The following is a 9,534-nucleotide window of genomic DNA, read 5'->3' on the forward strand; positions in this document are numbered from 1 at the left end:
AAAACAAAAAGGGTCCTGCTAAAATGCATTCAAAACCTTAAAGTCCATAGAGAATATCCAGAAAACACAAACACACACAGAGGCTGTAGCAAGATCTGGGATTGAGATAGCTACAAATCACCAGATACTTTTGTTTTCATCCAGGAGAATCTGGACAAATTGTTGTGGATTTCGGGTGAAATTTAACCAAAAATCACCGTGAAAGTGGTTCTGGAGAAAAGCACAATCTTCCTGTTCAGCAAATGTATCCAATGTCATGTTTACAGAAAGAAATATCATGTTTTCTCAGGTTTCTGAAGCTTTCTTCCTAGAAAACTCCAATGTGTGGAGGATTTGACTCCAGGTGGAACCAATTAGCGTTTGCCAGCAGAAAACAAAAAGGGTCCTGCCAAAATGCATGCAAAACCTTAGAGTCCATAGAGAATATCCAGAAAACACAAACACACACAGAGGCTGTAGCAAGATCTGGGATTGAGATAGCTACAAATCACCAGATAGTTTTGTTTTCATCCAGGAGTATCTGGACATATTGTTGTGGATTTCAGGTGAAATTTAACCAAAAATCACCGTGAAAGTGGTTTTGGAGAAAAGCACAATCATTCGAATCAGCAAATGAATCCAATGTCATGTTTCCAAATACAAATGTCATGTTTTCTCAGGTTTCTGGAGCTTTCATCCTAGAAAACTCGAATGTGTGGAGTATTTGACTCCAGGTGGAACCAATTAGCGTTTGCCAGCAGAAAACAAAAAGGGTCCTGCTAAAATGCATTCAAAACCTTAAAGTCCATAGAGAATATCCAGAAAACACAAACACACACAGAGGCTGTAGCAAGATCTGGGATTGACGTAGCTACAATTCACCAGATAGTTTTGTTTTCATCCAGGAGTATCTGGACAAATTGTTGTAGTTTTGAAGTGAAATTTAACCAAAAAAATCACCGTCAAAGCGGTTTTGGAGAAAAGCACAATCTTCCTGTTCGGCAAATGTATCCATTGTCATGTTTACAGAAAGAAATATCATGTTTTCTCAGGTTTCTGAAGCTTTCTTCCTAGAAAACTCCAATGAGGGGAGTGTTTGACTCCAGGTGGAACCAATTAGCCTTTGCCAGCAGAAAACAAAAAGGGTCCTGCTAAAATGCATTCAAAACCTTAAAGTCCATAGAGAATATCCAGAAAACACAAACACACACAGAGGCTGTAGCAAGATCTGGGATTGAGATAGCTACAAATCACCAGATACTTTTGTTTTCATCCAGGAGAATCTGGACAAATTGTTGTGGATTTCGGGTGAAATTTAACCAAAAATCACCGTGAAAGTGGTTCTGGAGAAAAGCACAATCTTCCTGTTCAGCAAATGTATCCAATGTCATGTTTACAGAAAGAAATATCATGTTTTCTCAGGTTTCTGAAGCTTTCTTCCTAGAAAACTCCAATGTGTGGAGGATTTGACTCCAGGTGGAACCAATTAGCGTTTGCCAGCAGAAAACAAAAAGGGTCCTGCCAAAATGCATGCAAAACCTTAGAGTCCATAGAGAATATCCAGAAAACACAAACACACACAGAGGCTGTAGCAAGATCTGGGATTGAGATAGCTACAAATCACCAGATAGTTTTGTTTTCATCCAGGAGTATCTGGACATATTGTTGTAGTTTTGAAGTGAAATTTAACCAAAAAATCACCGTGAAAGTCGTTTTGGAGAAAAGCACAAGCTTCCTGTTCGGCAAATGTATCCAATGTCATGTTTACAGAAAGAAATATCATGTTTTCTCAGGTTTCTGAAGCTTTTTTCCTAGAAAACTCGAATGTGTAGAGTACTTGAATCCAGGTGGAACCAATTAGCGTTTGCCAGCAGAAAACAAAAAGGGTCCTGCTAAAATGAATTCAAAACCTTAAAGTCCATAGAGAATATCCAGAAAACACAAACACACACAGAGGCTGTAGCAAGATCTGGGATTGAGATAGCTACAAATCACCAGATAGTTTTGTTTTCATCCAGGAGTATCTGGACAAATTGTTGTGGATTTCGGGTGAAATTTAACCAAAAATCACTGTGAAAGTGGTTTTGGAGAAAAGCACAATCTTCCTGTTCAGCAAATGAATCCAAGGTCATGTGAACAACTACAAATATCATGTTTTCTCAGGTTTCTGAAGCTTTCTTCCTAGAAAACTCGAATGTGTGGAGGATTTCACTCCAGGTGGAACCAATTAGCGTTTGCCAGCAGAAAACAAAAAGGGTCCTGCTAAAATGCATTCCAAACCTTCAAGTCCATAGAGAATATCCAGAAAACACAAACACACACAGAGGCTGTAGCAAGATCTGGGATTGAGATAGCTACAAATCACCAGATAGTTTTGTTTTCATCCAGGAGTATCAGGACAAATTGTTGTGGATTTCGGGTGAAATTTAACCAAAAATCACCGTGAAAGTGGTTTTGGAGAAAAGCACTATCTTCCTATTCGGCAAATGTATCCAATGTCATGTTTACAGAAAGAAATATTATGTTTTCTCAGGTTTCTGGAGCTTTCTTCCTAGAGAACTCCAATGTGTGGAGGATTTGACTCCAGGTGGAACCAATTAGCATTTGCCAGCAGAAAACAAAAAGGGTCCTGCTAAAATGCATTCAAAACCTTAAAGTCCATAGAGAATATCCAGAAAACACAAACACACACAGAGGCTGTAGCAAGATCTGGGATTGACATAGCTACAATTCACCAGATAGTTTTGTTTTCATCCAGGAGTATCTGGACAAATTGTTGTAGTTTTGAAGTGAAATTTAACCAAAAAAATCACCGTCAAAGTGGTTTTGGAGAAAAGCACAATCTTCCTGTTCGGCAAATGTATCCATTGTCATGTTTACAGAAAGAAATATCATGTTTTCTCAGGTTTCTGAAGCTTTCTTCCTAGAAAACTCCAATGAGGGGAGTGTTTGACTCCAGGTGGAACCAATTAGCGTTTGCCAGCAGAAAACAAAAAGGGTCCTGCTAAAATGCATTCAAAACCTTAAAGTCCATAGAGAATATCCAGAAAACACAAACACACACAGAGGCTGTAGCAAGATCTGGGATTGAGATAGCTACAAATCACCAGATACTTTTGTTTTCATCCAGGAGAATCTGGACAAATTGTTGTGGATTTCGGGTGAAATTTAACCAAAAATCACCGTGAAAGTGGTTCTGGAGAAAAGCACAATCTTCCTGTTCAGCAAATGTATCCAATGTCATGTTTACAGAAAGAAATATCATGTTTTCTCAGGTTTCTGAAGCTTTCTTCCTAGAAAACTCCAATGTGTGGAGGATTTGACTCCAGGTGGAACCAATTAGCGTTTGCCAGCAGAAAACAAAAAGGGTCCTGCCAAAATGCATGCAAAACCTTAGAGTCCATAGAGAATATCCAGAAAACACAAACACACACAGAGGCTGTAGCAAGATCTGGGATTGAGATAGCTACAAATCACCAGATAGTTTTGTTTTCATCCAGGAGTATCTGGACATATTGTTGTGGATTTCAGGTGAAATTTAACCAAAAATCACCGTGAAAGTGGTTTTGGAGAAAAGCACAATCATTCGAATCAGCAAATGAATCCAATGTCATGTTTACAAATACAAATATCATGTTTTCTCAGGTTTCTGGAGCTTTCTTCCAGGAAAACTCGAATATGTGGAGTATTTGACTCCAGGTGGAACCAATTAGCGTTTGCCAGCAGAAAACAAAAAGGGTCCTGCTAAAATGCATTCAAAACCTTAATTCCATAGAGAATATCCAGAAAACACAAACACACACAGAGGCTGTAGCAAGATCTGGGATTGAGATAGCTACAAATTACCATATAGTTTTGTTTTCATCCAGGAGTATCTGGACAAATTGTTGTAGTTTTGAAGTGAAATTTAACTAAAAATCACCGTGAAAGTGGTTTTGGAGAAAAGCACAATGTTTCTGTTCAGCAAATGGATCCTATGTCATGTTTAGAAATACAAATATCATGTTTTCTCAGGTTTCTGGAGCTTTCTTCCTAGAAAACTCGAATGTGGGGAGTATTTGACTCCAATTGGAACCAATTCGCGTTTGCAAGCAGAAAACAAAAAGGGTCCTGCTAAAATGCATTCAAAACCTTAAAGTCCATAGAGAATATCCAGAAAACACAAACACACACAGAGGCTGTAGCAAGATCTGGGATTGAGATAGCTACAAATCACCAGATAGTTTTGTTTTCATCCAGGAGTATCTGGAGAAATTGTTGTAGTTTTTGAAGTGAAATTTAACCAAAAAAATCACCGTGAAAGTGGTTTTGGAGAAAAGCACAATCTTCCAGTTAGGCAAATGCATCCAATGTCATGTTTACAGAAAGAAATATCATGTTTTCTCAGGTTTCTGAAGCTTTCTTCCTAGAAAACTCGAATGTGTGGAGGATTTGACTCCAGGTGGAACCAATTAGCGTTTGCCAGCAGAAAACAAAAAGGGTCCTGCTAAAATGCATTCAAAAACTTAAAGTCCATAGAGAATATCCAGAACACACAAACACACAGAGAGGCTGTAGCAAGATCTGGGATTGAGATAGCTACAAATCACCAGATAGTTTTGTTTTCATCCAGGAGTATCTGGACAAATTGTTGCAGTTTTTGAAGTGAAACTTAACCAAAAAAATCACAGTGAAAGTGGTTTTGGAGAAAAGCACAATCTTCCTGTTCGGCAAATGTATCCAATGTCATGTTTACAGAAAGAAATATCATGTTTTCTCAGGTTTCTGGAGCTTTCTTCCTAGAAAACTCGAATGTGTGAAGGATTTGACTCCAGGTGGAAGCAATTAGCGTTTGCCAGCAGAAAACAAAAAGGGTCCAGCTAAAATGCATTCAAAACCTTAAAGTCCAGAGAATATCCAGAAAACACAAACACACCAGAGGCTGTAGCAAGATCTGGGATTGAGATAGCTACAAATCACCAGATAGTTTTGTTCTCATCCAGGAGTATCTGGACAAATTGTTGTGGATTTTGGGTGAAATTTACCAAAAATCACCGTGAAAGTGGTTTTGGAGAAAATCACAATCTTCCTGTTCGGCAAATGCATCCAATGTCATGTTTACAGAAAGAAATATGTTTTCTCAGGTTTCTGAAGCTTTCTTCCTAAAAAACTTGAATGTGTGGAGTATTTTAGTCCAGATGGAACCAATTAGCGTTTGCCAGCAGAAAACACAAAGGGTCCTGCTAAAATGCATTCCAAACCTTAAAGGCCATAGAGAATATCCGGAAAATACAAACACACCAGAGTCTGTAGCAAGATCTGGGATTGAGATAGCTACAAATCACCAGATAGTTTTGTTCTCATCCAGGAGTATCTGGACAAATTGCTGTAGTTTTTAAGTGAAATTTAACCAAAAAATCACCCTGAAAGTGGTTTTGGAGCAAAGCACAATCTTTCTGTTCAGCATATGCATCCAATGACATGTTTACCAATACAAATATCATGTTTTCTCAGGTTTCTGGAGATTTCTTCCTAGAAAACTCGAATGTGTGGAGTATTTGACGCCAGGTGGAACCAATTAGCGTTTGCCAGCAGAAAACAAAAAGGGTCCTGCTAAAATGCATTCCAAACCTTCAAGTCCATAGAGAATATCCAGAAAACACATACACACACAGAGGCTGTAGTAAGATCTGGGATTGAGATAGCTACAAATCACCAGATAGTTTTTTTTTCATCCAGGAATATCTGCACAAATTGTTGTGGATTTCGGATGAAATTTAACCAAAAATCACGGTGAAAGTGGTTTTGGAGAAAAGCACAATCTTCCTGTTCGGCAAATGTATCCAATGTCATGTTTACAGAAAGAAATATCATGTTTTCTCAGGTTTCTGGAGCTTTCTTCCTAGAAAAGTCGAATGTGTGGAGTATTTGACTCCAGGTGGAACCAATTAGCGTTTGCTAGCAGAAAACAAAAAGGGTCCTGCTAAAATGCATTCAAAACCTTAAAGTCCACAGAGAATATCCAGAAAACACAAACACACACAGAGGCTTTAATAAGATCTGGGATTGAGATAGCTACAAATCATCAGATAATTTTGTTTTCATCCAGGAATATCTGCACAAATTGTTGTAGTTTTAAGTGAAATTTAACCAAAAAATCACCGTGAAAGTGGTTTTGGAGAAAAGAACAATCTTCCTGCCGGCGCTGCGGCTCACTAGGCTAATCCTCCGCCTAGCGGCGCTGGCACACCGGGTTCTAGTACCGGTCGGGGCGCCGGATTCTGTCCCGGTTGCCCCTCTTCCAGGCCAGCCCTCTGCTGTGGCCAGGGAGTGCAGTGGAGGATGGCCCAGGAGCTTGGGCCCTGCAGCCCATGGGAGACCAGGAAAAGCACCTGGCTCCTGGCTCCTGCCATCGGATCAGCGTGGTGCGCCGGCCGCAGCACGCTGGCCGCAGCGGCCATTGGAGGGTGAACCAACGGCAAAGGAAGACCTTTCTCTCTGTCTCTCTCTCTCACTAACCACTCTGCCTATCAAAAATAAAAAAAATAAAATTAAATAAAAAAATAAATAAAATAAAATAAAAAAGCACAATCTTCCTGTTCGGCAAATGAATCCAATGTCATGCTTACAGAAAGTAATATCATGTTTTCTCAGGTTTCTGAAGCTTTCTTCCTAGAAAACTCGAATGTGTGGAGTATTTGACTCCAGGTGGAACCAATTAGCCTTTGCCAGCAGAAAACAAAAAGGGTTCTGCTAAAATGCATTCAAAACCGTAAAGTCCATAGACAATATCCAGAAAACACAAACACACACTGAGGCTGTAGCAAGATCTGGGATTGAGATAGCAACAAATCATCAGATAGTTTTGTTTTCATCCAGGAGTATCAGGACAAATTGTTGTGGATTTCGGGTGAAATTTAACAAAAATCATCGTGAAAGTGGTTTTGGAGAAAAGCACAATATTCCTGTTCGGCAAATGCATCCAATGTCATGTTTACAGAAAGAAATAGCATGTTTTCTCAGGTTTCTGGAGCTTTCTTCCTAGAAAACTCGAATGTGTGGAGGATTTGACTCCAGGTGGAACCAATTAGCGTTTGCCAGCAGAAAACAAAAAGGGTCCTGCTAAAATGCATTCAAAATCTTAAAGTCCATAGAGAATATCCAGAAAACACAAACACGCCAGAGGCTGTAGTAAGATCTGGGATTGAGATAGCTACAAATCACCAGAGAGTTTTGTTTTCATCCAGGAATATCTGGACAAATTTTTGTAGTTTTGAAGTGAAATTTAACCAAAAAATCACCGTGAAAGTGGTTTTGGAGAAAAGCACAATCTTCGTGTTCGGCAAATGTATCCAATGTCATGTTTACAGAAAGAAATATCATGTTTTCTCAGGTTTCTGAAGCTTTCTTCCTAGAAAACTCGAATGTGTGGAGGATTTGACTCCAGGTGGAACCAATTAGCGTTTGCCAGCAGAAAACAAAAAGGGTCCTGCTAAAATGCATTCAAAACCTTAAAGTCCATAGAGAATATCCAGAAAACACAAACACACACAGAGGCTGTAGCAAGATCTGGGATTGAGATAGCTACAAACCACATAATAGTTTTGTTTTCATCCAGGAGTATCTGGACAAATTGTTGTAATATTGAAGTGAAATTTAACCAAAAATCACCGTGAAAGTGGTTTTGGAGAAAAGCACAATCTTTCTGTACAGCAAATGAATCCAAGGTCATGATTACAAATACAAATATCATGTTTTCTCAGGTTTCTGAAGCTTTCTTCCTAGAAAACTCGAATGTGTGGAGGATTTGACTCCAGGTGGAACCAATTAACGTTTGCCAGCAGAAAACAAAAAGGGTCCTGCTAAAATGCATTCAAAACCTTAAAGTCCATAGAGAATATCCAGAAAACACAAACACACACAGAGGCTGTAGCAAGATCTGGGATTGAGATAGCTACAAATCACCAGATAGTTTTGCTTTCATCCAGGAGTATCTGGACAAATTGTTGTGGATTTCGGGTGAAATTTAACCAAAAATCACCGTGAAAGTGGTTTTGGTGAAAATCACAATCTTCCTGTTCTGCAAAGGTATCCAATGTCATGTTTACAGAAAGAAATATCATGTTTTCTCAGGTTTCTGAAGCTTTCTTCCTAGAAAACTCGAATGTGTGGAGGATTTGACTCCAGGTGGAACCAATTAGCGTTTGCCAGCAGAAAACAAAAAGGGTCCTGCTAAAATGCATTCAAAACCTTAAAGTCCATAGAGAATATCCAGAAAACACAAACACACACAGAGGCTGTAGCAAGATCTGGGATTGAGATAGCTAGAAATCACCGCATAGTTTTGTTTTCATCCAGGAGTATCTGGACAAATTGTTGTAGTTTTGAAGTGAAATTTAACCAAAAAATCACCGTGAAAGTGGTTTTGGAGAAAAGCACAATCTTTCTGTACAGCAAATGAATCCAAGTTCATGATTACAAATACAAATATCATGTTTTCTCAGGTTTCTGAAGCTTTCTTCCTAGAAAACTCGAATGTGTGGAGTATTTGACTCCAGGTGGAACCAATTAGCGTTTGCCAGCAGAAAACAAAAAGGGTCCTACTAAAATGCATTCAAAACCTTAAAGTCCATAGAGAATATCCAGAAAACACAAACACACACAGAGGCTGTATCAAGATCTGGGATTGAGATAGCTACAAATCACCAGATAGTTTTGTTTTCATCCAGGAGTATCTGGAAAAATTGTTGTAGTTTTGAAGTGAAATTTAACCAAAAATCACCGTGAAAGTGGTTTTGGAGAAAAGCACAATCTTCCTGTTCGGCAAATGAATCCAAGGTCATGTTGACAACTACAAATATCATGTTTTCTCAGGTTTCTGAAGCTTTCTTCCTAGGAAACTCGAATGTGTGGAGAATTTGACTCCACGTGGAACCAATTAGTGTTTGCCAGCACAAAACAAAAAGGGTCCTGCTAAAATGCATTCAAAAGTGAAAGTCCATAGTGAATATCCAGAAAACACAAACACACACAGAGGCTGTTGCAAGATCTGGGATTGAGATAGCTACAAATCACCAGAGAGTTTTGTTTTCATCCAGGAGTATCTGGACAAATTGTTGTGGATTTCGGGTGAAATTTAACCAAAAATCACCGTGAAAGTGGTTTTGGAGAAAAGCACAATCTTCCTGTTCGGCAAATGAATCCAAGGTCATGTTGACAACTACAAATATCATGTTTTCTCAGGTTTCTGAAGCTTTCTTCCTAGAAAACTCGAATGTGTGGAGGATTTGACTCCAGGTGGAACCAATTAGCGTTTGGCAGCAGAAAACAAAAAGGGTCCTGCTAAAATGCATTCAAAACTTAAAGTCCATAGAGAATATCCAGAAAACACAAACACACGCAGAGGCTGTAGCAAGATCTGGGATTGAGATAGCTACAAACCACATCATAGTTTTGTTTTCATCCAGGAGTATCTGGACAAATTGTTGTAATATTGAAGTGAAATTTAACCAAAAATCACCGTGAAAGTGGTTTTGGAGAAAAGCACAATCTTTCTGTACAGCAAATGAATCCAAG

Source organism: Oryctolagus cuniculus, chromosome 21 (genome assembly GCF_051225735.1).
Source record: "Oryctolagus cuniculus isolate XC-2025 breed Fujian yellow rabbit chromosome 21, ASM5122573v1, whole genome shotgun sequence".
In the NCBI taxonomy this organism is placed as follows: Eukaryota; Metazoa; Chordata; class Mammalia; order Lagomorpha; family Leporidae; genus Oryctolagus; species Oryctolagus cuniculus.